This window comes from Cryptomeria japonica, chromosome 3 (genome assembly GCF_030272615.1).
Source record: "Cryptomeria japonica chromosome 3, Sugi_1.0, whole genome shotgun sequence".
NCBI classification, from domain to species: Eukaryota; Viridiplantae; Streptophyta; class Pinopsida; order Cupressales; family Cupressaceae; genus Cryptomeria; species Cryptomeria japonica.
This window is the reverse complement of record NC_081407.1, coordinates 95,686,723-95,714,197: the sequence shown is the minus strand read 5'-3', so window position 1 is coordinate 95,714,197 and position 27,475 is coordinate 95,686,723. Positions and strand designations below refer to the sequence as shown.

General features: G+C 31.5%; 11 non-coding genes across 11 annotated transcripts; 7 read left to right on the top strand and 4 right to left on the bottom strand.

Moving 5' to 3' along the window:
• Positions 1 to 1,838: 1,838 nt before the first annotated feature.
• Positions 1,839 to 1,912, top strand: TRNAN-GUU (transfer RNA asparagine (anticodon GUU)). Its single transcript has one exon. It is a non-coding gene; the product is annotated as a tRNA-Asn (tRNA).
• A 302-nt stretch (positions 1,913 to 2,214) lies between these two features.
• On the bottom strand, positions 2,215 to 2,294 carry TRNAL-UAG (transfer RNA leucine (anticodon UAG)). Its single transcript has one exon. It is a non-coding gene; the product is annotated as a tRNA-Leu (tRNA).
• Positions 2,295 to 13,502: 11,208 nt separating this feature from the next.
• Positions 13,503 to 13,576, top strand: TRNAN-GUU (transfer RNA asparagine (anticodon GUU)). Its single transcript has one exon. It is a non-coding gene; the product is annotated as a tRNA-Asn (tRNA).
• Positions 13,577 to 14,732: 1,156 nt separating this feature from the next.
• Positions 14,733 to 14,806, top strand: TRNAN-GUU (transfer RNA asparagine (anticodon GUU)). Its single transcript has one exon. It is a non-coding gene; the product is annotated as a tRNA-Asn (tRNA).
• A 2,219-nt stretch (positions 14,807 to 17,025) lies between these two features.
• Positions 17,026 to 17,099, top strand: TRNAN-GUU (transfer RNA asparagine (anticodon GUU)). Its single transcript has one exon. It is a non-coding gene; the product is annotated as a tRNA-Asn (tRNA).
• A 308-nt stretch (positions 17,100 to 17,407) lies between these two features.
• TRNAL-UAG (transfer RNA leucine (anticodon UAG)) lies at positions 17,408 to 17,487 on the bottom strand. Its single transcript has one exon. It is a non-coding gene; the product is annotated as a tRNA-Leu (tRNA).
• Positions 17,488 to 20,500: 3,013 nt separating this feature from the next.
• On the top strand, positions 20,501 to 20,574 carry TRNAN-GUU (transfer RNA asparagine (anticodon GUU)). The gene has a single exon. It is a non-coding gene; the product is annotated as a tRNA-Asn (tRNA).
• A 324-nt stretch (positions 20,575 to 20,898) lies between these two features.
• On the bottom strand, positions 20,899 to 20,978 carry TRNAL-UAG (transfer RNA leucine (anticodon UAG)). Its single transcript has one exon. It is a non-coding gene; the product is annotated as a tRNA-Leu (tRNA).
• A 3,616-nt stretch (positions 20,979 to 24,594) lies between these two features.
• Positions 24,595 to 24,668, top strand: TRNAN-GUU (transfer RNA asparagine (anticodon GUU)). Its single transcript has one exon. It is a non-coding gene; the product is annotated as a tRNA-Asn (tRNA).
• Positions 24,669 to 24,874: 206 nt separating this feature from the next.
• Positions 24,875 to 24,954, bottom strand: TRNAL-UAG (transfer RNA leucine (anticodon UAG)). Its single transcript has one exon. It is a non-coding gene; the product is annotated as a tRNA-Leu (tRNA).
• Positions 24,955 to 25,148: 194 nt separating this feature from the next.
• TRNAN-GUU (transfer RNA asparagine (anticodon GUU)) lies at positions 25,149 to 25,222 on the top strand. The gene has a single exon. It is a non-coding gene; the product is annotated as a tRNA-Asn (tRNA).
• Positions 25,223 to 27,475: the final 2,253 nt, after the last annotated feature.

Below are 27,475 nucleotides of genomic sequence, written 5' to 3'. Positions count from 1 at the left end.
CAGTGTTATTAATGTCTGAAGAATCTATGACTTCTTTTAGTATGATGAACTGAATATGTTGCCAAAAGTATTTCTACTCTTCATGGTAGCGGCTCTTGTAGCTGCCATGGCCGGTATTCCTCCTAGGCCCGTGGATGTGCGATTTTCAAGGAACTATGTTCCCACTCGGGCTTTTGATCATATCAGGCAAGTTAATGCTGGAAAACAGGTCAACATTGTTTTAGATAAATCCGCAGGTACATTACTAATACAGACTCGTATAAATAATTATATTGTTTTGAACTGTACTCTTTGAATCCCATGGTGATTGCAAAATATGTCGTTGTTTTAACTTGCATTTTGCAAGTCTCTTAGTATACATATAACATTTCAGTTTGGGTCCTTTTGGGGCATTTTATATATACATCCTACTGGATGAAAAGATTCATTTTTTTTCATTCTACAGTTGCTTATGTTATTGCCTCTAAGATTGTTAAGATATAGTTAAATAGTTAAGATTGTTAAGATGAGCTTTTTCCCTTAGATATAGATGAACTTATGTCTTATTGCCTCTAAGATTGTTAAGATATAGTTAAATAGTTAAGATTGTTAAGATGAGCTTTTTCCCTTAGATATAGATTCATCTATAAATAGAGGATATATCCATTTCTTGTTTAACAACTCTTATTCACTCCAATCTTCAGAGAATAGTCTTCACTAATCTTCTTGCCATGACAGGCACTAGATTTCAGACTAAGGGGGAATATTTGGTTGGACACTTCAGTATGACTATCAATATCAACATGGTTCCAGGGGACTCTATAGGGGTTGTAACTGCCTTTTATGTAAGGAAAATAACCTTTCACAGCCTCCTATATCCCTCCAATTTCTCCTAATTCACTGTTTTAAACTACACAACTGACTGTATATGGTGCTTTTCCTTGATTACTACCACTATTGAGCCATGAGCTGCTATGAGTCAAGTGATGGAGACAAATGGTAAAGAGTCATAAAAGTGGGCCATGCATGATGAGATGTCTTCTTTAAAGAATAATGTCACTTGGGAGTTGGTTCAATTACTAAAGGGTGGAAATCATATTGGTTGCAAATTGGTCTTCAAGAAGAAATTTAGTTCAAATGAGAATGTTGAAAAATACAAGTTTAGATTAATTGTGAAGGGATATTCCTAACTAACGGAATTGATTATGGTATAAGATTTTTAATTTTCAATTGCCCAAGTTGACATCTATTTGTTTTTTCTTAACATTTGTAGCATCTTTTGTTCTTAAGATTGAGCAAATGGATGTGAAGACAACTTTTCTACATGGTGACTTGGGAGAAGAAATACACATGACATAGCTTGAACACTATGTGGTATAAGGCAAGTAATTAGCTTTTAGATTGAAAAAAACTCTATATGATAGCAAATTGTGTTAACAAATATGATCAAAATTTTGATTCATATGTTTTGAAATTAAGATTCATACGATTCAAATCTAATTATTTTGTATACTTTAATGAGGATGATACTCACTTCATTGTTTCATTGTTATTACTTATTTTCTTTGTGAACAAGATATTGATATTATGTATAATAGTAAATAGATAGTTTATGATCTAACTTTCATTCTAATTTGATATGAAAAAATTAATATGCTACGTAAGATGATTGTATGTTAATGACATGATGCCTTAAAAATGCTACAGTGTGCAGAATATATGTTGCTTCTAAACCGTAAAGGATGACAATACACCTTCATTAAGAAAAATAACGTTAATGCACCTTCATTAAATATAAAATACAAATTACTGAATAAAAACCTTTCTGAAAAAACATCAGCATGCGTCATCAAACGTCAGCTGGAGTAGCCCAGTTGGTTAGAGCGTGTGGCTGTTAACCACAAGGTCGGAGGTTCGAGCCCTCCCTCTAGCGTTTACCTTATACCACTGAGAACTGTACTATAGGTATCTGTGGTTAAATTTTTCTTTTTTACGTTATAACACTGTAAAAATTAATTTTCTACGTTACGAAAGCACATTGTGCTGTGGAATGGATTGATAGTAAATTGGCTTTCTTTCTCAACTTCTGTTGTTCCAAGAACGATGATAATAGTTCAACTGGAAAAATGGTTAACTCCAGCGAATGAAATTGAATTTGTACCTTCGCAGACAAGGAAAAATAACACTATATTTAAAATGGTCATAAAAAGATTTAGCAAATCATTTGGTCAAAGTTGACAGCTGTGGGATTTGAACCCACGCCCTTTCGGACCAGAGCCTAAATCTGGCGCCTTAGACCACTCGGCCAAACTGTCACGATAAAATTTATGTAAATGCGTTTTATTCATTGTCTAAGGAATAATCAAGTAAATTTTGAGAAATGCCATTCAACACCAAACTTGGAATACGCTAAAATCTTTGGTTCTTTAAATCACATTAAATTGGAGATTGAGGACCTAAAGAATTTAATCAAATATCTCCATCCATCGCATCAGTTATTAGTCCCTGCCTGCCTTAAGGAGGGAACTAATGTTTTCACCTCCAGCATTAACATGTTTTGGTAACTGTGCAAAATGATAAATTTAATCTTATATCAAAGTTTTATTTTTCTTCTTATTAAACTATTTAAAAAATTATTAATGTTTTGATCAGTCATTGGCTGTTTCATTTTTTGCTGGGGTTTATTTATTTTATTTTTGAAAATATTTACTAATTATTATACAAGGTATATTGCAACCCAGTTATCAAATTGAAATTTTAAAATATTTGTTTAGCCATGCAGGTACATGACACACGTACAGGATTAAGTGTAGCCCCATTAATTGACAAAATTCTGTCAGATTTACTAATGGGTATGGTAGATCCTACTCAGATTTTTAATGGGCAAAATCTACACAGCTGAAAGATGAAAAATTGAGAGGTTTTCTTTTTTCAAACGACTTAGGCCGTTTCATGAAATTTTAAAAGAATAATGTTGAAATAATATAAATTTTTTAATATCAATAAGGATATTAATTTTTTTTTTAATATTTATTTATTATTTTCTGGTTTTTATATATAATTATAATATGTTTATTTTTTTTTATACATTAGTTATAACATGTTGTAAATTTTGACATATATATAAATATTAAAAATTTAAACATTAAATTCATAATTAAATGTTACTTAAAAAATGGATGTTTATTATTTAGTATTTACATATAAGTTTAAAATATTTTTAAAAATATTTTATCTTAGTAGCATTATACTGCATGGTGTACAATGTAAAATGATTCACAATTATAATCTAATGATTTACCAACAAAACTCCTTTCTAAGCTTTCCAATTTTTTCACTAAAAATATAGTATATGTTTAATGATAGAGGCACATTCCATATTTATTTGGAATAAATATTAATATTCACTTAATAATGTAATGGTTTAATAAAGGAATCATCATTATTACTTAATAATTTAATTTAATAGAATTTAAATTATAAACACCTAAGATCAGGGCATATTATTAATTTTCTCCATTTCCCCTAATCTATCATTAAATTCCCTCCAATTTAATTTTTGTCCCATTAATTAAATAATATTTTATTATTTAATTACTATCCCTTCATCCATCATTTAATTAAATAATCTCTCATTATTTAATCAATATTCACTCCTCTACATTTATTAAATCTCATTTAATTAATATTTCATATCCTTCTCACCTAGATTAAATAAATGCCTCAATTTATTTAATTTGGGATTAAAATGCATATGAATATTTATTTATTTATTTATTTAAATCGTATGAATATTTATTTATTTAAATCGTTAGAACTCTCCCAAACATGTCAAGTGGCACCTTGAGAGGTTTCCACTCCCCTTGCCACTCCATGTCCCATTTCCTCCCTCATAATCTCCTACCCTCTAATTGGTCCAACCTCCTAATCTCTTGGATGCATGTCCATTTCCTCATCCCAAGGAATCAAATTCAATCTCAAGCCTTGATTCCTCCAAGTAGTCCATGTCATCCATTTTCAACTTCCTAATGACCTTTATATCCTTCATGATATTCATTGTGGAAATTTGAATACTTACAACCTTATTAGTCCTGCTTATCTATAAGCGGAGACTAATGTTTTCATCTCCCTCATTTATCCAAGTAAATTTGCTTCGAAAACCATGTCAGATTTTTATACTATAGTTTACATTATAGTTCACATTATTTTATTTATTAACATGTTTTTCTTTCTCTTTTTACATTTTTCTGATTGGCTAGTGAACTTTTTCCTGGGCTTTTTTTTTTCCTTAAAATAAAAATAGATAGCCAATGAAATGTGAAGAAAATTTTTTTAAAATAATTTTCTAATGTTTGAAACAAATAATGCAGCCCACACAATTACATTATAAAATGTAAATTTTTAATCTTTAACCAAATATAGCACCAAAAGGAAAGGCAAAGTGCTAATAAATATCTTCAAAAACCCTATGGAGAGGATTGAAGCTATTTTCTGAGCTCTTTTGGTTATATATATTTTTTAAATTATTAATGTTAATTATTATGTTTTAAAAAATTCCTATAAAATATTAATTTAAAATTAATTTATAAAATAAAATAATATGATATAAACATGTTACATTTAAAAAAAAACTTCTTATAATAATATTATATAGTTAAATGTTATATATTTAATTTTTATATAAAATTATTATTCAATTATATATATATTTTTTAAATATATAACATAATTTATACTTATTATTATATCAAATATTTTAAGATATTATATTAAATACCATTTCTTATATATTATCTCTCCCCCTTCTATCTCCTCTCTCCCTATCACAAACATAACATGTGCATATTGGCAATGAATCCTTATTACTCTCCACACTCTATATTGTCATATACATCTATCTTTCCTTCTCCCTCTTCCTCTATATTTTTCTATCGCTTCTGCTTTATATCCCTCTCTCTTCACCCCTACATCTCTCCCTCACTCTATTTCTATCAATATATCACTTCCTATCTCTATATTTATCTTTCTATCTCTCCCTAGATCTCTACCTCTACCTCTACATATTTATCTCTTTCATCTCTATCTATCCCCATCTCATCTCTTTGTCTCCCTCTCCATCTCTCCATATCCCTTTCCTCCATCTCTATCTTTATCTATACCCTTTTTATCTCTATCTCCTTATCCCCCCTCTCTCTCACTCTTCCCCACTCTATCTCTCCCATGCAGTGACTATGTTTGACCTGAAGGGCTGCAAAAATAAATCAAGCTCCACCAGGCATGTTAAATGTTGGAAAATATTTGAAATTTCAAACAAATTATTCTGGCCTAAATAAAAAATTTGGAGTTTCCTTAAGATGGACAAATAAGAAGGGACTTCTTGCAAACACTTTCTCATAAAAAACTCTTGCAAATGTGGCATCTTGCAAATCCCACTCAGATCAAGAACCTCAAACTTTGAAAATGCTACAAAGGCATCTTGTGGGAACCTAATTAAGTGATTTTTTGTCAAGTTTTAAGCACTGAAGATTGAAAAGAGATACAAATACTGCACCAAGCCGCTCCTCTATTTCTTCTTTCCAAAATCTAAAATCTAAATTTTAGCTCCACAACTGCCCACAAGCTGGTTATTACGAGCCCTTCACTCCCTTTCTCCTTGTTTCTCTGGAAATTACCCATAACCTATTGATCCTCATCTGGGAGTTGCCTACAACTGTGATTTTTCAATATTCATATTGAATCACAATTGAAATCTTTAGCAAGTTACACGTCAAAGGTTTGTTGACTAAATTGTTCTCACTGAGTTTACACTATTTGCCAATTGTCCTCACTGAGTTTACATTATTTGCCAATTGTCCTATGCATGCAAAAATAGCTAGCCTAACTGACATGAAGCAGCAGGAATAATGTTTAAATTATAATATATAAATTACAATATTTTTACTAATTACTTGCATATCTATTTATAGTTTGATTAATTACAATCTTTATATAAATTAGAAATTATGAAAAGAAAAAGTTCCTACTATGTCAAATATAAGCTCACCCAAATTAAAAAATTTATCATATATAATATTATTTATTATATACATTTTTTACATGCTCAAAGTAACTTTATACTACTTAATTGTTCTCAACACTTTACTGCATTGCTAGCATGTTTTTAGCTAAAGGCAGGGACTCATGTTGTCTCACAACTCTTGTTTTTTAAATAGTTAGGGCAAAAGTTGACTAGTTTATCTTGTATTTTTGAATTAAAAGGCTCACCAAACTCTTAGTAAGTAATTTTCTATTTAAATTTGTTTTATTATGATGCATTAAAAGTTGATTTCATGTTGCAACGATCAATTTTTTTAATTTAGAAAGATGATATTTAGATTATGTTTAAAATAATTAATTTGGAAGTTATAATCAATTATTATAGTATGAGTTTTCTACAATATTTGTTTTTTATTTAATTGTGTTTATTTTTAATCATGAATATTATGTGATAAAAAATAAGTAATTAGTTTATAGATTGAAAAAAAAACTTATATGATCTCAAATTTCATGTCTTGAGGTTGGGAAAATTTGAGGTTGGGATTTGTAAGTTCCAGATTTCATTTCATTGTTATTACTTTACTTTATTTATGGACAATATGTTGATATTATAGTAATAGTAAATGGGTGGTTTATGATCTAAAGTCTTTAACTCTCATTATAATTTGAAAAAAATAACAGACATAAGATTATATGTTATAAACCGTACATGATGCTAATGGACCTTCATTAAAATAAAGAATAAATATTTTTTTATATATTTTTTAATATTGAGGAGAAAACTTGTTGAAACCGTAAGCCTATGTTAGTTGAGTCGATTAGAGCATGTGGTTGTTAACCACAAGGTCAGAGGTTCGACCACATTCTCTCTACTCAACTTCTGCTAGGAGAATCATAATAATACAAAACAAAATAATCAATGATCATCAAATGAATAATTTATTATAATTTTTCAAAACAAGACTACAATGTATATAATGTCATGGAATGCCTTTATTGTATATCTGATTCTCAAACAAAACAATTTCCGCTGGCTGAATTTAAGCCACCCAAAAAAATGAAATGGAAAATTTTCAGACATCTACAGACAAAATAATCTATGGAACCAAAAACTGCAGCAAAATACTTCACACTAATTCCAAATTTCTGAACCTGCAGAATGAATACCATAACAAACCAAAAAGAGTAGATTTTTTTTACAATGCATACTACACTCCCATATTTTTAGTCATAACATTTTTAACATTTGTCATGGCACTTAATAGTTGTCTAAAGCAATTAAAGGACAAACTTATAATACGTGTCAACCCAAACTTCGATCAATACTTGAATTTTTTTTTTTAGCTATATCATACCTTGTAACAATGATGCAAGTCACAATAAGACTTGTAACTTTGGTCAATACTTAGATTTTTTTTTTTAGCTATATCTTGCCTTGTAACAATGATGCAAGTCACAATAAGACTTGTAACTTTGGTCAATACTTAGAAATTTTTTTTTAGCTATATCATGCCTTTAACAATGATGCAAGTCACAATAAGACTTGTAGCAAGGGGAAATGTGAGGTGGGTTTTCAAACATGTTTTTATTTTAGAAATCAAGTTATTAGAAGATTATGTTGTGGTATGTGAGCATATGGATCAAATTGGTGAGAAGGGTCCTAAGATCATAAAAATAAATTGTTTAGAAGAGTTAATTGATTTTTTTCTTAATTTTGAAAATAAAATTGTATTTAATTTAACTTGAACTTGCATAAATCTTTTGAGATTTTGGATTTTGTTCATAGTAATGTGTTTAGTCTCGTAGATGTGCTTTATTAGAAAAATCGCTATATTATATTTATTTTTATTCATGATTTCTCTTAGGGGGGAGTGAAGAGAAGGGATAACTGTAAGAAACCCCCTGGGTAAAGGTCTAAAATCCTGGCAAATCTTTCAATATTTTGGAGGAAAATATTAATTTTTTTTAAATAGGGGAAAAATATTAAATTACGTTGGCAAATTTTTCTCAGTTGCGTAAGAAAATTAAGAAGAATTTTTCATTCTTTTTGGGAAAAAATATTAATTTTATTGGCAGATCTTTTTCTTTTGCATGATTTTTTTTGAAAAATTAAGGCGAATATTTCATTATTTTTAAGGAAAAGTAATAATTACATTGGTGATTTTGTTCATATTGCATGAAAAATGTGGAAAAATTAAGGCAAATCATTCACTATTTGTGAGGGAAAATAATAATTGCATTGGCGAATGTTTTTTCAATCACATAAAAAATTATAGAATAATTAAGGCTAATCTTCTATTACTAATTCAAGAAATAAACTAATATAGAAAATATATCAGATCTTAGCTATAAGTGTCCTACATATTTGTATGACATCCTTTAGAAATCTGCTTTTTGGCATGTATGAAATCTTGATTGAGAATTCTCTACTATCCTTTTGCATAGAAAACTCAAAACATTGCATGTGTCAAAGGAAGAAAAACATGAAGGATAACACATATTTAATATTCAATCAGAAGCTACTAGTATTAATTTGTGTTGAGGTTTATGAGTCATGTACAAGTGTCAGGACTATTGGAATGAAAGTTTTCTTGTGGAATGGGAGAAAAGTACATCTCACATAGATTAATCTATTATATGGAATAATCCAAAGTATAGACCTAATAGTCAATTACAGCCACTTCGCAAATCGAGAAATAGGGTCATTATTTGCATGATGCATTTCAGAATGTAGAAGATAGAAGTTATATCATTCACATGCTGCATTTTAGAATGTAGAAGATAGACATTTTCTAGAGATAATCTTTTAGGAAGTGTTGTTTTGCTTTCAGAGGTTTTAAAATGAAGTGCATAGAAGGTGCAGCTGAATTCTAGCATAAGGAGATATGGCTGAAGGTTTGCAGATGCCATGAAGTAAAAAAAAATTAATGACTTACTTGGTAGCCAGAGGGTTATTAAAATAGCCAAAGATAACCAGAGGGTTATTAAAAGGCTCAAGTGCAACTGCAAGCTTCAGCTACAGTTGCAAATAATTTTGATCTCTCTGGCAACCACCATGTCCCCCTTATAATGGGTAGAATGCAGAGAGAAAGTTGGGTGAAGACACATGGGATGCGGTTTTAGAATCAAGCATCTCAGCTTCATCAAAACTCTCAAAGTTCTCCCCTACCAAGAAATGGAATGAGAATCTTATATACTGGTATTGTCTGCATTAATAACCACAAATGTATGATAGTGGCATGGCTCATAAGCTACTTCACATTCATGGAAGCTTTCTGTGTCTCTAAACCAAAGCTTTCATGAATATTGGCTCGGAGGTTTTACGACATTGCAATGCATTTTACATATTCTTGTAAAATGTCGGTAGCTTGTTGCATTCCTTATGATTATAAAAGGAATATCAAGGTCGTAAAGAAGGATTTTATAATTTTCTCATCTCTAGGGAGAGTAGAACTAGAAACGGGGCTTTGTCTTGTATAGTGTGTAGGATGGTTTCATGGTGAAAGAATATACACTTTCTTTCAGTAGTTTTTCAATTACATTAAACCACATTAAATTTTATCTTTAAATTTCTTTCGTCTATCCATACAATGAGCTACAAGTGGTAGTTAACTATAAGTCTATAATTAATTAATCAATCAACTTAATGACCATTGGATGATCATAGAGCAATGACATAAGCTCTATTTCAGGTCAAAGTTCTGAAAGACAAAGGTTTCTTCAAAAAGTCATCGGAATAGAGATAGGTCTAAGCATTGTCTAATTAACTATTATAAATTATACATAATTAACGAGGAGGATAGATTGGGCCAACCCTTTCTGATGTTACCTTTGACCTCCAACATGCATAATCTTATTGGTCCACTTAAGAAGAGCTTGATGTCTTCAGGGCCCATGTGTCATGTGTGCAACGGGGCTACGGAGTTAAGGTGAAAGAGAATCTTGATCTAAATGTGCAATCGCACAGAGATTTGGACCGTTGATATTAAAGGAAGTGCACGACGGGGTAAAATATGAAAGTCATTAATTTTAATTTTTATTATGTTTATATTGTGAATTTGATCCTCACCATGGTTTTTCCCACACTGGATTGTCCAGGTAAAAATTATGGTTTTCATGTGTTTGGTGTTTTTTGTTTCATCTTGCATTGATGTTTAATTTGTTAATGATAATTGATAAGTACCCGTGATTAAAGAAGTTTAGGATTTGGTTTAGACTAATTCACCCCCTTCTCAATCTTGTGGCGTTTTTAATATAAAGGTTAGGTCATAATCCATAGCATCATATTCACAAGAATATGGATTAAAATGATTACATATAGGCATCATAAATACATCCATAATCGTCTATAATATCATAGTATAAAAATGTATATATATGTAACTATCACATGATAGATACATACATCTATGTATGCTAAATATTAACCTATTTGTAAACCCTAAAGATCCAACCACTAACCCTAATCTACAAACTAATTCAACAATTAACCAATAGAGAACTAAAAATACATGCAAATAAAATGAAATAAATAAAGTATAAATTTATTCATTACTTAGATTTAAATATTAAATTAATCAATCAACTTAATGACCGTTGGATGATCACAGATCAATGGTATAAACTCTATTTCGGCCCAAAGTTCTGAAGGAGAAAGGTTTCTTCAAAAATTTGTCGAAATAGAGACATGTTTGAGCATTGTCTAATAATTAATTAACTATTATTAATTGTATTCTTAATTAACTCTAATTCTAAACAATTAACTTTAATTGATGACATAAGCTCTATTTCGGGCCGAAGTTGTGAAGGACACATGTTTGTTCAAAAAGTCCCTGGAATAGACTTAGAGACACGTGTGAGCACTGCCAGGAATGAAAGGTTTTAATAAATGAATAAATGAATGTTTTTAATAAAAGAAAGAAAGAAAAAGAAATGAATTTTAACCATGGTTTTTCCCTTTTAGGAAGCTATTGAAATTAAGGGAGATAGGTGTTGTGGAGGGTGGAGATTCATCTCCACTTCCAAGGCAGGGGATTGGTTAGCATCAACCATCCATAGTTGTTTTCCCTGGGGGATATGCTCTGGTTCAGACTTGAGATATCATGTGGAAATGGGAGGATCATCTAGAGAATAGGATTGGTGGAAGTCGGGCAAAGATGATAGAGCATGCATAGGAGTTGGACAAGGGGTTTAGCTAGATAAGGAATATTAGTACCACTGTGGCCTTTGTTGGTTTTGACAGTTGTATCACGAAATTGATTATGGGTAATTTGGAAGGGATGAATCTAGATTCGGGGGTGCAAGAAAGTCGTTTCAAATTCAAATTTTCGGGTAAGTTCCAGAGAGAAATATAGAATGAACTCAACAATGCAAACAGATAGAGATGAATTTAGAATGATATTATAACACTTCAAAAATATGATCACTTACCTTTAGGTCACTAGCAGTCGCTAATGCAGTTAGGAACAATGGTTGTTCCTGGTCTGAAACTTCGCTAGTGATTCGTATCAAGAGCTCAGCACTGACCAAATTGGGTAGAGATAAATTTGTTCTTTAACTATATTTATAACAATCCTTATTTGGCGATTTCAGTGGGAATTTTATATGGTATAGAAATATTTGGTGAATCACACTTAACTATAACACGTCTTATGTAATTTTCAAGGCGATTATGGGTCATCCAATTAATTGGCAATTATAATAGAGTTGGAAAAAATTGGGGTGAATTGATACACACTTTTGCAAAATTCCAAGTGAATTGGGTCCTCGTGGCCAATAAATCTTTATATTGCTATTGGCGAATTATGACCATCTATTAAGACCACCTTGGAAGGTGTAGGTGAAAATATTGAATTTACTGTTTGGAAAACAGAGATTCTATTGGCGAAATCTTGATAGAGATACAATTAATTACATAAAACAATGGACGATTGGGCCATGCATTTGACAAATATTTATAAAGTTTGATCGACATGGCCACCCTCGATCAGTACAATATATTCGCCATTTTCCAGGTCGCCAACATGAAATATTCGCCAGTAAAGTAAACTCTGGTGAAGAGTATGTTCAATGGGGTTAGTTTGAATAAAAAATGATGTGCAAAGGTAGTCATCATCATGAGTTAATTAATAGGTCTCCTTTATCAACACTTATGGATAAAAGCCCCTTTGAGTTTTAAATAATTAAAATTCCTTCTCTCTAGCACCTTTGAGTATTTGATAGTGGTGCATATGCTCATGCACCCAAGGAGAATAAGTTAAACTTGGATTATAACACAATAAAATGTGCTTTCATTGATTACCGAGTGATTGTGTCAAATAATATAAGAGAGAGATCTTGAATGTTATATTTAAAGATATTAAAGCTTCTTTTATAGTTGAGCAACTTGATGGGAGTGTAAAGTCTCAATACAATTAGAACTAAAAATTGAGATAGCTATAGCTAAGGTTGAAATATAAGTTTAGGGTAGATTTGATGAAAAGCCTTGTATAGATTTCTCGAAGAGTTTGAAAGAATAACCTCCACCTCAAACTTTGAAGAAATCCACTCAATAGAGGAAAAAATGAAAGAGGTATATAGTTTGCTTGATTTTATATGCATTTTTCCATTGATTACTAACACTATTGAGCGGTGAGCTATGAGTTGAGAAATGGAGATGGATGATAAAGAGTCCTAAAGTTTGGTCATTAATGGTGAGATGCCTTCTTTACAGAAGAATGACAGCTTGGAGTTCAATTGCCAAAAGGTAGAAATCCTATTGGTTGCAAATGAGCATTCAGGAAGAAATTTGGTTTAGATGACAAAGTTGAATAGTATAAGACTAGATTGATTATAAAGGGATATTCCTAAGTTAGCTAAATCATAATTATAATAAGAATTTTTTTTCAATTACTAAGCGAAAATCCATTCGTTTATTGTTAACATTTGTAGCATCTTTTGATCTTAAAGATTGAACAAATGTATGTGAAGATAGTTTTTCTACATGATGACTTGATTGAAAAAATCTATATGACAGGCCTAAATACTAAATGATAAAAGGTAAGAAGAAATCATTTGTAGACTTGAAAAAAACTCTCTAAAATCTCAACCCATCTTCAAAATTATGATATCAAAATTTGATTCAAAAGATTTGTAAGATCCAAATTTCATTATTTTATATATTTTAATGAGGATGGCACTCGTTTCATTGTTGTCACTTTCTATGTGAATAAATAAACAGATAGTTTAGGAACTAAAAACTTATCTTCCATGATAAGTTCACATGAAAAAGTTGAAAGCTGCTAAGTAAATTAATAACTGACATAAGATCGTATGTTAGAACAGCAACATGATGCCTTAAACATGCTCTTTTGTGCGAAGGATACCTGTAAACTGTATATGATCATAATGCAACTTCATTCATAATAGAATGCAAATATATATTGTTTTCATCTGATATTTTAAAAATAAAAAACAATAATTGTTTTGTAAAATGTCAGCGAATGTCAGCTGGAGTAGCTCAGTTGGTTAGAGCGTGTGGCTGTTAACCACAAGGTCGGAGGTTCGACCGCTCCCTCTAGCGGGTTGCCCTATTCAACTGAGAACTGTACTTTCAAATATTTGTGGTTTGATTTATTTTATTCACCGTAAAATGTTCACTTTTCCAAGTTACAAAAGCAGAATCATTGTGCTGTGAAATGGATTGATAGTATTGATAGTATTGACTTTCTTACTCAATTTCAGAATAAAATGATGTGGGTTGATATTAAGAATCACTCAATTTAAATATTATTTTTTTGTGTTTATGAGAAACATAGAAGCTTAGACAAACTTTGTTGTAGATAGCTTGAAAAGCCTTAAATGTTTTAATATGCACGCTGACTGTAAACAATGTCACATAAACAGATATAATATTTACTCCTCAAAAGAAGAGGCTTGTCCTAAACTTGCAAGAGTATGCTAACATTAAGTTTGTTGGAGTTTCAGATCAATTCGCAATTTCGCAGATTGGAGTTTCAGCTCAATTAAACTTAACCTGCCAATGTGTATAAAAATACCAGAGTTTTGGCTAATGATAATTTGAGAGTTTGTCACTTTTAATTTTGTTTGAGAACTATGACATTGGGCTAGCAAAGGAATACCAGAGTAGGTAAAAACCAATCTTTATTTTTATATATTATGTATTTGATAGAGCACAGATTTATGCTTTGTTCTACTAAATGGTGTATCAGAAATAAGGTGCATTCAATAATTGATAAGTTTGCTAAATGTAGGTTTCGATCTCCTGCTGTAACTAGACAAGTATGCTCGTCTTAGTTTTTCTACTCTCAAACAAGTTTTTTTCAATTTTCTATGTCAAATGGTTACTGGAATCTTTGCGTAAGGTCTCTTTGATAAGTCTCTAAACTGTACATGATGATAATGCACCCTCATTAAAAATTGAATACAATTAATATATAGGTTTCGATCTCCTGCTGTAACTAGACAAGTATGCTTGTCTTAATTTGACATCATCTGAGGAGTAGTTGCATGGTTTATTTAATTTTCTACTGTCAAACAAGTTTTTTTCGATTTTCTATGTCAAATGGTTACTGGAATCTTTGCGTAAGGTCTCTTTGATAAGCCTCTAAACTGTACATGATGATAATGCACCCTCATTAAAAATTGAATACAAATATATATTTTTTTATATTTTAAAATTAAAAAAATATCTTGCAGAAAACTGCTTGCATACGTCAACTGGAGTAGCTCAGTTGGTTAGAGCGTGTGGCTGTTAACCACAAGGTCGGAGGTTCAACCCCTCCCTCTAGCGCTATCCTTTTTCTACCGAAATATTGAACTTATATTGTTTTTGTGTTGATTTATTTTCTTAATTTGTCTAATACTGTAAAATGTTTGATTAAAATTTGTGGGATGAGTATATTCTGCAACTTTTCTGTTTTAATGGCTTTGGAAGTAGGAATAAAACAAATTTTGGCAAATGTTCTTCCACCTCAAATTTAGGATGCGCTAAAATCTATGCTTCTTTTAATCAAATTAAATCGGAGATTGAGGACCTAAAGAATTTATTCCAACATCAGCATGAAGTAGTGATTAAATTGATCTTGTACAGCGAATTGGGATTCAATTTTATTTCAATATTTGTTTCTGATTTCGATGTGCATCAGTCAAAGCTACATGTTTTTTTCGGAAAATACTGATCAAAGTTTTCTGGTTCTCTTTGATTGGAGTTTCAGATGAGTTCGCAGATTGTCAGAAGCTCTGCAAATATTATGATGCGAGAGAAGGCACAAATACTGAGGTGTGGTGGCAGATTGTGAGAATATCGAATGACACATGGCCTGTAATATTTGCATGCACCATATAAACAGTCCACGTACCTTGTTTATGTTTCCACGTTCTGTATACAGGTCAAGCAGGCTCTGCCTCTTCCTCACTATTGTTTTTTGTGCTTCCTTTGTGCTCAGACCTGTACAGGTATGTCTTGCTGATAAGGCATTACATTTTTAACTTTTTTCATGCGTCTTTGTGAAAGAAAAGTTTTGGATGTTTCTCTATGAAAAAGTTAAAAAAATTCTGAGAGGAAAATGCCATAGCTTGGAGAATTGAATTGAATTGAATGTCCTGTCACCTCCTCGTATGGACAGCTAAGCTTTTGGCAAAATCCTTTCCGATTCAAGAGATTTCCTTAGGCAAAGAGAAATAGTAAAAATTAAACTTAACCTGCAAATGTGTATAAACAGAAATTTCAGTTGCATTTAAATTGTATTGCTGATTTGGTGAATCCAAAGGCAACATATTTGTTAAAAAAATTGAAATCTGCCTCTGACATTTTCTCCTGTGTCAATTTTAGAACTTTCTCATGTTCCGTGGTAATGAAATCCACATATTTATTCTGGCATGTAGCTAGCATCTCAAATGGCACAAGTATCGGTTGCCCTATATTATGGTAATCTCAGTCTAATTGCATGTTTATTTGTGAATTAATAACTTTATCTATATGTTACGAAAATGCTAATGATATCCTAATTTTGTATAATTTGAACAAATGTAGTAGGGCTGAGGATGTCTATGAAGACCATATTTCAATCAACAACAAATTTGTCAATAAAATTGAACTGTATTTCTGATATTCTTGATTATGTGAATTTTAGGATTGCATGCTTTCTCTGCAACCAAATTGTTTAATGAAATCCAATGAAATAAATGTTCTAACTGGTAGCTAACTGTAGAATCAACTGTGCTATGAAGATGCATGCCATTAAGGCCAATGGCTCCTTGAAAAGGGATTTACTAATGGTCTCACCTGGATTAGCTAGATCATGGTCCATGTCATACTGGTTAAGAGTTCCATAAGACAAAATCCCAAAACATTTTTGAATATCATGTTTCTGGTTGTAAGATAGAGCTATTAGGTGATGCTCTTGTTATAATTAGAAATGTCATTCCAAAATACAAAATATATGCATGAGAGCTCCAAAAACATTTGTAGTATCATGCTTCTGCTTGCAAGATAGAACTTAGATGATACTGTAAATATAATTTGGAAATGTCACTCCAAAACACAAAATTTATGCATGAGAGCTCCCAAAACAATTTGGAGTAATATGTTTCTGGTTGCAAGACAGGACTATTTGATAGCGCATAGATTTATGCTAATTTGTTCTACTAAATGGTGTATCTATTTGTTTTTCAAAATTTGACATTTTTTTGGAACATATTATTGACCTCTACAAATACACTCAAGGTATGAGAAATAAGGTGCATTTAATAAATGATAAATTTTGTGAATGTGGACTTCCATCTCCTGCTGTAACTAGACAAGTATGCTAGTCTTAATTTGACATCAGCTGAGGAGTAGCGTGGTTTCTGTGTAAAATGGTTACTGGAATCTTTGCGTAAGGTCTCTTTGAAATGCCTCTAAACCGTACATGATGATAATGCACCCTCATTAAAACTTGAATACAAATATATATTTTTTATATTTTTAAATTAACAAGAATTCTTGTGGAAAACCGCATGCACACGTCAGCTGGAGTAGCTCAGTCGGTTAGAGCGTGTGGCTGTTAACCACAAGGTCGGAGGTTCGACCCCTCCCTCTAGCGTTTGCTCTTTACATGCAACTGAAAATTTAGATTTTGTGGTTTGATTTATTTTATTCATTGATCTATCTAACACTGTAAAAGTTCACTTTCCTATCATTTAGTGTTGTGAAATGGATTGATAGTATTGGCTTTCTTGCTCAATTCCTGCTGGGAGAAGAATCAGGTGAACCTTAACGATGATAAAAGTCCATTTGCACCTGGGAGAATGGTTTAGTTGAGCTGACGGAATAGAATTTGTCCCTTAACAGACAAGAAAAAATAACACTATATAAATGGGCACAACTAAATTTATCAAAATTGTTCTTAATTGACAGCTATGGGATTTGAACCCATGCCCTTCCGGACCAGAGCCTAAATCTGGCGCCTTAGACCACTCGGCCAAACTGTCGAATTAACCATGATAATTGCCTTAGACCATTCCCCCGAATTCTTTAATTAGCAATATTATGATGTTTCTATTTTGAAACATTTTTCTTTCAATGGCTTGAGAAGTAGGAAAAAAACAAATTTTGGCAAATGAATTAATTGTAGTGATGAATGAGTGGATGATCCTTGTTGCTTTATCTACGGAAGAGATGCAAACGATTGAACTTGAATCTCCTCCTCAAATTGTTTGCGATCTTGCATATGCTTGCGTTGACGTAGTTATATATACTGTGTATATGTTTTGTAAATTTTGACAATACCAAGTGAAAAAAGTGTATGTGGCAGTAATAGAATAAGTTTGTTGAAGACCCATTTTTATAGTTTCTGCAAGTATGTAATGCAATATCTCTCTCTCTATATAAAATCGTGTCTGAATTCTATACTTGTCACCTAGCACACCCATTTACATAAAGCGAATTATACCTAAAAAACAAAGCATGCACAAAATGTATCCTAAGCATTTAAGCTCCATTTCCTTTTGTCCATACAAAATGAAAACAAACCTGGTGGAAAGTAAGATTTCCACAATATTTTGTAGCCAGTTGAGCAACTCTTTCAATTACCAATCACAGGTACTCTGTAGTCACCCACCAAATATTGCGAAGTAGTATGACAGCCAATATAAGCTGCACCGCCAGTCAGAAGAATAGTCTCGCTCTTCTCTCCTCCATTCCACTCTATATCTCTCACTGATTCAACAGAATAATTTCAGCTGGATGGCCGATTTAAGTCACCCAACACAAAAAGAAATGGAAAATTTTAGAAACTCTACCGACCAAATAATCTATGGAGCCAAAAGCCGCAGCAAAATACTTCACACTAATTCCAAATCTCTGAAGTACTGAAAATAAACCTGTAGCAAAATTTTACACAACCAAAAGGTTCCAAACTGATGTAGCAGCCTTCAAAAGCACCTCTCCAAAGAACAACCTGCAGAATGAATAGCATAACGAACCAACAAAATAGAATTTTTTCACACTCCCGTATATAGCCCCGTGGTGTTTTGGGTCGTAACTTTTTTAACATTTGTCAATTACAGGACAAACTTATAATGCGTGTCAACCTAAACTTTGGTATATTAGAATTTTGGGGGAAAAAGAGAAAAAAGAAGATAACATGATGGGCGCGTGTAACAATGTTAGCTCTGAAGGTAAGATTTTCCATGTGTGTATGTTTTGAAATCGATTTATCAACTTGAATTGCCAATCAGAATGTACTAGTATGGCCCAGAGAACCCATTTACTGATAGCTCTGTAAGATCATAATATATATGGTTCAAACATGCTACTCAACACGAGATTATGGGACAGCTCCCCTAGCACTTGGATACCCTTGCATATACACACATATGTTGGATAATGGCAATAGAGGAATATTTTTTATGTTGGGTGTTGGTTGTAATTCAAAAATAGTTTATATATCTTTATTGTTTTGAAGGCAATGTTGTAATGTGAGTTAAAAATTGTAAGAGCAATTGTTGTGAAATGTAGATTGCAAGAGCAATCGTTAAGATGATGTTGTAAATTGCAAATTAAAAAAATTGTAAGAGTGATAGCAGTAGCAACTAGTTATGGAGTTTGTAATTGTTTTCTCTAAACAATAAGAATACTGATACCTTGCCTTGCGGATGTTTTCTTGGCATTTGGCCAAGGTTGTACCATGCAAATTAGCATCTTATGTGTTATTTTATTATTCCATTTCATTTTTTTCGTTTTTTCTTTGTAACTAATTTTTGTTGGAATATTTAATTTTCTGAATTTATGCTTTCATTTACACAAGAAGTGGTATCAAAGTGATTATTTATGTAGCGATTAAAAACTTAGTATAGATTGAACCAAAAGTTAAGGTTGAACCAAAAGTTTATGATGGATTTGATAAAAAACTTAGTATAGATTGTTCAAAGAATTTGAAAGAATAACCTCCACCTCAACCTTCAAGGAGATCCACTCGATAAAGGAAAAACCAAAGAGGCATATAGTTTGCTTGATTTTATATGCATTTTTTCCTTGATTACTAACACTATTGAGTGATGCGCTTTGACTTGAGTAATGAAGATGGATGATAATGAGTCCTAAAAGTTGGTCATGGATGGTGAGATGCATTCTTTTGAGAAGAATGACACTTGGGAGTTGGTTCAAATGTCAAAGGGTAGAAATTTGATTTAGATGGCGATGTTGAAAAGTACAAGATTATATTGATTATGAAGGGATATTCCTAAGTTAAGAGAATCATTTACAGAAAGAGTTTTTTCAAATACCAAACTAACATCCATTTATTTATTCTCAACATTTGTAGCATATTTTGATAGATTAAGATTGAACAAATAGATGTGAAGATAGTTTTTCTACATGGCACTAACTTAAGTAATAAATCTACATGACATATCCTAAACACTGAGTGATAAAAAAGTAAGAAGTAATTAGTTTGTCAATTGAATCTAAAACTCTATATAGTATCAAACTGTATCACTCATTTCATTCTAATCGCTTTGTATGTAAACATTATTTTAATATTTGATAATAAATAATGGATGGTTTAGGATCTAAAATCTTATCTTCTATTGGGTTAAGGCCTAGTTTGATTGGCGAGAGCTTCCTGTAGTAAAGCATGAGATCCGGTCTCCCCACGTGATACCGAGGACGTGTTGTGTTAACATCACTGATCACATTTAAAAGTTTACCTGAAAAGTTACCATATTCCCAACTTTTAAAAAAACTTATCTTCGATTATAATGTCACATAAAAAACTTGAAAGTTGCTAAATAAATTAAAAACTGACATAAGATTGTATACTAGAATCGTGACATGATAGCATGATGCCTTAAACAGTTTCTTTTGTGTGAAAAATATATGTTAGCTCTAAACTGTATATGAGGATAATGCAATTTCATAAAAATAGAATACAACTTTTTTCATTTTCATCTGATATTTTAAAACAGAAAACATAAATGTTTTCAAACATTAAAGCAAATGTCAGCTGGAGTAGCTCAGTTGGTTAGAGCGTGTGGCTGTTAACCACAAGGTCGGAGGTTCAAGCCCTCCCTCTAGCGCTTGGTAACTGGAATTTTAATGCTATGGTCGCTTTTATTTATTTTATTCATAGATCCAACACTGTAAGTTCTTCACTTATCTACGTTATGAAAGCAAAATCATTGTGCTGTGAAATGGATTGATAGTAAATTGACTTTCTTACTCAGCTTCTCTTGATCTGAGAATTACTTCTGCTGGAAAAAGAATGATGATAAAAGTTCAACTGGAAAAATAGTTAACATGAGTTGATGAAATTGAATTTGTACCTTCACAGACAAGAAAAAACAACAATATTTTAAATGGTCCTAAATGAATTTAGCAAAACATATTGATTTGATCAAAGATGACAGCTGTGGGATTTGAACCCACGCCCTTTCGGACCAGAGCCTAAATCTGGCGCCTTAGACCACTCGGCCAAACTGTCCTATAAGCAACAATTTTTACCTCAGATGAATTCATCATACTCTGTAATCATCAATATTATTATGATTATATTTTGAAAACTTTTTCTTCCAATGGCTATGAAAGTAGGAATCAAATAAATTCTGGCAAATGCCCTTCCACCCCAAACTTGAGACGCGCTAAACTCTATGTTTCTTTTAATCAAATATCTCCATCAAATGGCTTTTGTGAATCAGATCAATTATTTAATTAGGCCAAAGTTGACTAGTTTAACTGGTATATTTGTGTTACAGTGCCCGATTTTCGATCTACTTAAATTCTCGATCTATCTAGTTTTTTTAATGGGTGCGGCGGCCCCCAGATTGTGGGAGTAGAATTAAGTAATGAGATAAGATATGTTGCATGTGTATGACTTCGAATCCTGCTACGTACTAGGAAAAACAAAAGAGAGTTGCTTTTATTTGAGATATGTAAGGGGGATGCCCAATGGATGAATATGGTTTTGAGAGCCGTTCAACGGTGAACGAAATAGATACTGCACTGGAAAATTAATTAATGTATGTACTGCCAAAATAATTAACTGTATCGATGAATGCATGGATGTTCTACCTTACATATACTTATGGAGACTAAGCTATAAGTTTTAAACAAAATGCGTATATGACTATTATAGGATACATTTATTCAAGACCCGTTTTTATATGTGACTAGATCACTCATAAAATTACTTATAAAATGTGTTTCCAAGATGGCACACTCACACATTAAGGAGCATTGTTCAAGGAGATTGATGACAAATGATAAAATGAACAATTAATATTTTTAATCTATGTGGATAGGTTTAATGGTTAGGATTAGTGATCATCGTTGGGAATTGTATTATTGTATTGTTATTGTTCACATGAATAACATTATTAATATGGTTAATAATATAGAATTATGTACATTAATATTAAGTTGTTGAGAAACAACTTAATATTAAACTATAATAAGTGTTGGTGAGTTGTTAAAACAACTCACAAATATAGGAGAGTGGTTATAGGAGGTAGAACAACCTTCCTATTATATAAGATATGAAAAATCCTATATATGTATATAATTCATATTATATGGAGTGTGAAGAAATATTATATTATTGTGAGCATAAAAATGTGAGTGAGTTGTTAATACAATTCACATAAAGATTTAGGAGTGAGAATAGGAGGGAGAGAATAAAGGTGGTTGAACAACCCACCTAGATTTAGTGTGAGATGTTAATGGAGTTGTTATAGGAGTTATATAGCTCATATTATATATTTGTAATTTGTAGCATTGAAAAAAGTATAGAATAGAAGAATAATATTATTATGTGTGCAAAAAAATTTAGTTTCAATATTTTTTGTTCATTTTTCTATCAATCAAGTGTGAAATTAAGTAATGGAGGAAATGTTGATGAAGGATTTGGTTAGGTCTTAACCATCATAATCATGGATTAATCAATTGATTAAGTTGGAGGAATTTGATGTGGCCAATCTACACCAACTAATTAGATAAGTGTTAATTAATTGGTTTAGTTAGGAACATGGGTTTTTTGAATTGACTAATTTTGTTAATTAATCTTAGGCAAACAAAGGGGAATATAAGAATACTAAAAGTAGATAATTAATTAAATAATAGAGTATTTAATTACTTTGTGAGAATTTAGTATAAAGAAGTAAAGATGAATTTAGCTTATCTACACAATTAGAAGATAAAATCATATAAACTGTGTCCATTGATAAATCAATTGTGCTTGTATATAGAGTTATTAGGAAGGGTCAACTCTCGTAGAAATATAGATGGTTCATTAAGAAACAATCTAAAGTTAATTATTTGCACTTGCTTCCTAGACATAATGCAATTAAGGCAACTTCTTCATGATGAGAAAGACTCATCCAAGAAGATTAACTAAATAAGGTACCTACAATAACACTCAAGTGATCCTCATGACTTATAGCACCTATGGGGCTCGATACAACAGAGCACCTCCTATATGCTTTAGGGAACAAAAAAATCCATATCCACTCTCTAGAAAATATCACACATGAACAAGTAGAAAATGCAAGATGCTTTGTAGAGAGCTAAACATGTTTACCAAAAACATGATAAAAAATCAACTTGTAAATACCACCAAAGATTTAATAGGGTCGAGTAAGCCTTATGGGGAAACCACAAAGTTTAAATCATAGTTTTTCTCAATGCCACATTAACATAAGTGTAAAGTTGTAGTCTATAGAGAGATCAAGAGGTGTGGAAATGAAGTTGGCCATGAAGCTTGTAGTATTCTAGGTCATTTCTAGCTCATGAAGGGCATATCACCAATTCAAGATGCTTGGCAACCATTGAAGAACATGAAACCAAATGAGGAAATGATTCCACTTCTCAAATGGAGATATTAACTTTTAAGTGAATTTTGGTCTCAAGAACATGAATCTTGTAATCTATATAAGCATTTGTGATATATCTTGTAGATAGGAATCGTTGCAATTAGGATAAACAACCATACACCCTTCTTAATGGTATGTCATGTACGAAATAGATATATATGAATACAAATGTATTCTTTGTTTAGATCTATATCTCTATCATTATATTCATTAATTTATTCAAAAATTTGTGTATATGCTATCAACTCATTTGGATCCTCATCTAACTAGTTGTTGGCCAAGATTTGAGTCCTAAGAATATATCAAAACTTGTCCACCTTAGTGTTTACAATCTACTTCTAATTGGGCTTGGTATTGATAGACACCAATTAGGATTTCCCTAGGCAAGAATTGTTTCACTCAAGTCAAGCCCTTATCACCAACTCAATAATATAAGATGAAAATCAAAGATTATTTATGTATTCATGTAATATTTCTAAAGTGCATGCTTAAAAAGTGAATAACAAGGTTCAATATCATTGTCAAAACAAGTATTGGTAGGGCCTTTGGAGGCTAAAAATGGTTATTGGACGCCTCTCCTTCAATAATTTTATTCACTTTTTCGGTTTTTCCTTTCTGAATCTTGTATACCTCCATTTCTTATGTACCTATCAATGCAAGAGCATCAAACAAATTTCTTAGAGATAGTTGGATCATTTTATAGTCTTTTCCCTTATGTGTATTGTTGTTTTGTATTTGTAAATTGGGTCGGTACTATTTAAATACTCATTTTTACCCTTTCATGTATTTACTTACAACAAGATTTATGATAGGATCCATATGCAAATGTCTTCGACTTATATGGCTGAATTAGTTTCATTGGACATGTATTGTTAAGAGCTTTCATATATTCCTAGTTCTATTGAATTGTTAACACCGTGCATAAATATACAGTTTCAAAGAAGTCAAACTGAATCAACAATTCAAGATGAACTGGAAGGCCTAAGTCAATACAAAAACACAAAACATATTGATTCATCAGCTGCTCTAAATACATCACACTATCAACTGAAACTTAACACAATGTGTCTCTATGCATATCACATTGAATTAATACATTGATAGCTAGAAGTGGTGATATCATCATTTTAGATATTTAATTCTTTATTCAAATTTTCCATTTAAAACACTTTATTATTTTTATTTAGAAAAATTTAAAACTAAAAAATTAGAAACATATAAAAAATATTGTATGCTGGAGTAGCTCAGTTGGTTAGAGCGTGTGGCTGTTAACCACAAGGTCGGAGGATCAAGCCCTCCTTCTAGCGATTATTCATTCCAATTGATAAGTGTTTTTTCATTGATTGATCTAACACTGTCAGAATACAATTGTCTAGTCACAAGCAAAATCATTGCACTGTGAAATGGATTAGTAGTGTTGGCCTTCTTATTCAACTTCTGATAACTCAAGAATTGAACTTGTACCTTTACGGACAGATGGTCATAAATAAATTTAACAAAATTACTTCAAATATGACAGCTATGGGATTTAAACCCACGCCCTTTCGGACCAGAGCCTAAATCTGGCGCCTTAGACCACTCGGCCAAACTGTCGAATTAGTATCGTTATTAACTCTGACAATTCTCACAATCTGTTTAATTAGCAATAAAATTTTAAAAAATATTTTGAAACTTTTTTCTTTCACTGGCTTGGAATTTAGGAATAAAATTCCTAGTGTTGGTATTAACTTATTTGTACAGGCTTTTCACTTTGATTCGGGATTTCATTCTATGTAGTGAAATCTTTTGCTGGAGTAGCTCAGCCGGTTAGAGCGTGTGGCTGTTAACCACAAGGTCGGAGGTTCGACCCCTCCCTCTAGCGTTAAATCTATACAATTAAAAACTGTTGCTTTGATATTCTTGTGCATTCGATTCCTTTATTCATTGATCTAACAGCGTAAAACTCCAATTTTCTTCTACGTTACGGAAGCAAAACCATCGTACTCTAAAAAGAATTCATAGTGTTGCACTTCTAATTCAACTACTTTGGACAAGAATCATCTGAAGCTGATTGATGATGAAAGTCCCATGCTAGAGATGAGTGAATTGAATCTGTACCTTTACAGAAAAGCATTAGGTATATTCAGATGGCATTAATCAGTATGTCAAAATCACTTCGTTTTTCTCAGGATGCAACAATGGGACTTGAACCCATGCCCTTCGGAACCACTCGGCCAAACTATTTATTTAGTATTATGTTTGAACTTTTATGCCCGTTTTAAGGATTCAAGACGATTTTGAAAAATTCATTTGTACTTCAAACTTGGATGCTTATTTTAATCAAAACGAAAATGGAGATATCTCTTTCACATCACTTTTGTTGATCAAATCAAAGTTATTCTATTAGAGAGGGCAAAAGTTGACATTAGAAAGCTTGACAATACATTCCAATGTCATGGAATGTCTAGACATTTTTTCTTTAGCCTCATTTTCTTAGAATAAGTAGGCTAAAACTATTTTTCTAGGTACAATTTAGACTTTAAAACTGTGCTCTTTTAATATATAATAAAATTAATATGTATTTAAATATTATCAAACATTTTTTTATATAGGAAGAAAGTTGAACCATTCTTCTAGTCAAGATCTTTCAAAGATAAATTATAATTTAAATTAAAAATTCTCATGAGATATTTCGAATCTTATAGTCTTAATTAGGTTATTGTATGTTTGTTTAAAATTAAAGCTTATAATGTGTGTCAAATTGATTATATTTTCTATTGAAATAAATCAATTTCAAAAATTTCTACATAGATATCAAATGTCTTTATGTGTCCCTTGTGAAAGGCGAGCTTGGTGGGACTTATGGATCTACACCATTCTTATTGTCAAGTGTTATTATAATCAATTTCATTTTTGTTTTCAATTTCTTTTTTAGAAATCCTAAAGTGGCGAACTGTACAATGCATGATTTATTTGGGCTAAAGATAATTTCAAAAGGAGATTTAACATTCACTTGTTATAGAGGCCTCATTATTTTTATGTGTAGTAACCAATTACTAATTATAAGTATCTAAATAAGATTAATTGTAGAGTCATTTATTGATAGTTGAATCCCAATGTTTGTGGGTGGGTTGATTTATTTATTGTAAAAAAAATGATTGGGAGAGTCAATAAACCTACCTCACATTAATAGTTGATGCAATTACTCATAAAATATTAACCTTGTCTTTTCAAACAAAGTGACTTAACCAATTGATTTGTAAATGTCTGTCTACTTTAAGTCCTACTCAATATCATCTCAACTTGAGTTAAAATTACATTTCTTCATTTAAACGGAATTATTAATCCACCTTCACTACTTATAAAGATACTCATTAGAAGATGACACAAGACGTGCAAATAATGTCATTTATTTCATTCTCAGGCAATAATCAATGTATTGTTTCTCGCATTCACAAATACTATCTAAGGTGGTTTATTGTATTCAAGAATAACCATCATTTGACTAGCAAAAATTGGACAACTATTTACCTCTTTTTAAATTGCTATTGATCATTTGGCTAGGGAACAAAATAATAGAATTATGATTAGAGTGGCCATCTATAGATAGATCAGAAATGGTCAACTTGGTAGTTAGGTATCTATATATAATCAAGCCTTATTGTGAATTATATTAGCCTTGCCTCAATCAAATCTAGAGTGTAGTTCCTTCCCTCATAGATAATTCTTAACTCTATATAAAGTTCTCAATCTATCAATTTTTTTACATGCTTTGTATAGTTTTGATGGGTGTGATAAGCCTAAAATCTAGGAGCTATGTATTGTGTTGAATTTACATATGAGATAAGTTTTCTTGTAACATGTGATTGAGATCAAATATCTTTGATCTTTTTTAAGGTATTTAGGATTATGGAAAGGGAATTGTTGAATGAGGTGGCCTTCCCTTCGACAATAGAAGCATGTGGTATGTCTTTGAGAAAGAATAGAAATATGAATTATTATTTTTTCTTTGCAATACAAGATAACATCAAAAATTTCATTAGGCAGTCCAAATACAACCATTTTACCTTGATTGTCCAAAGGACTTGTGGTTGTTGTTTGCTAAGCTTGCAAGGCAGAAGTAGAGGCATCAATA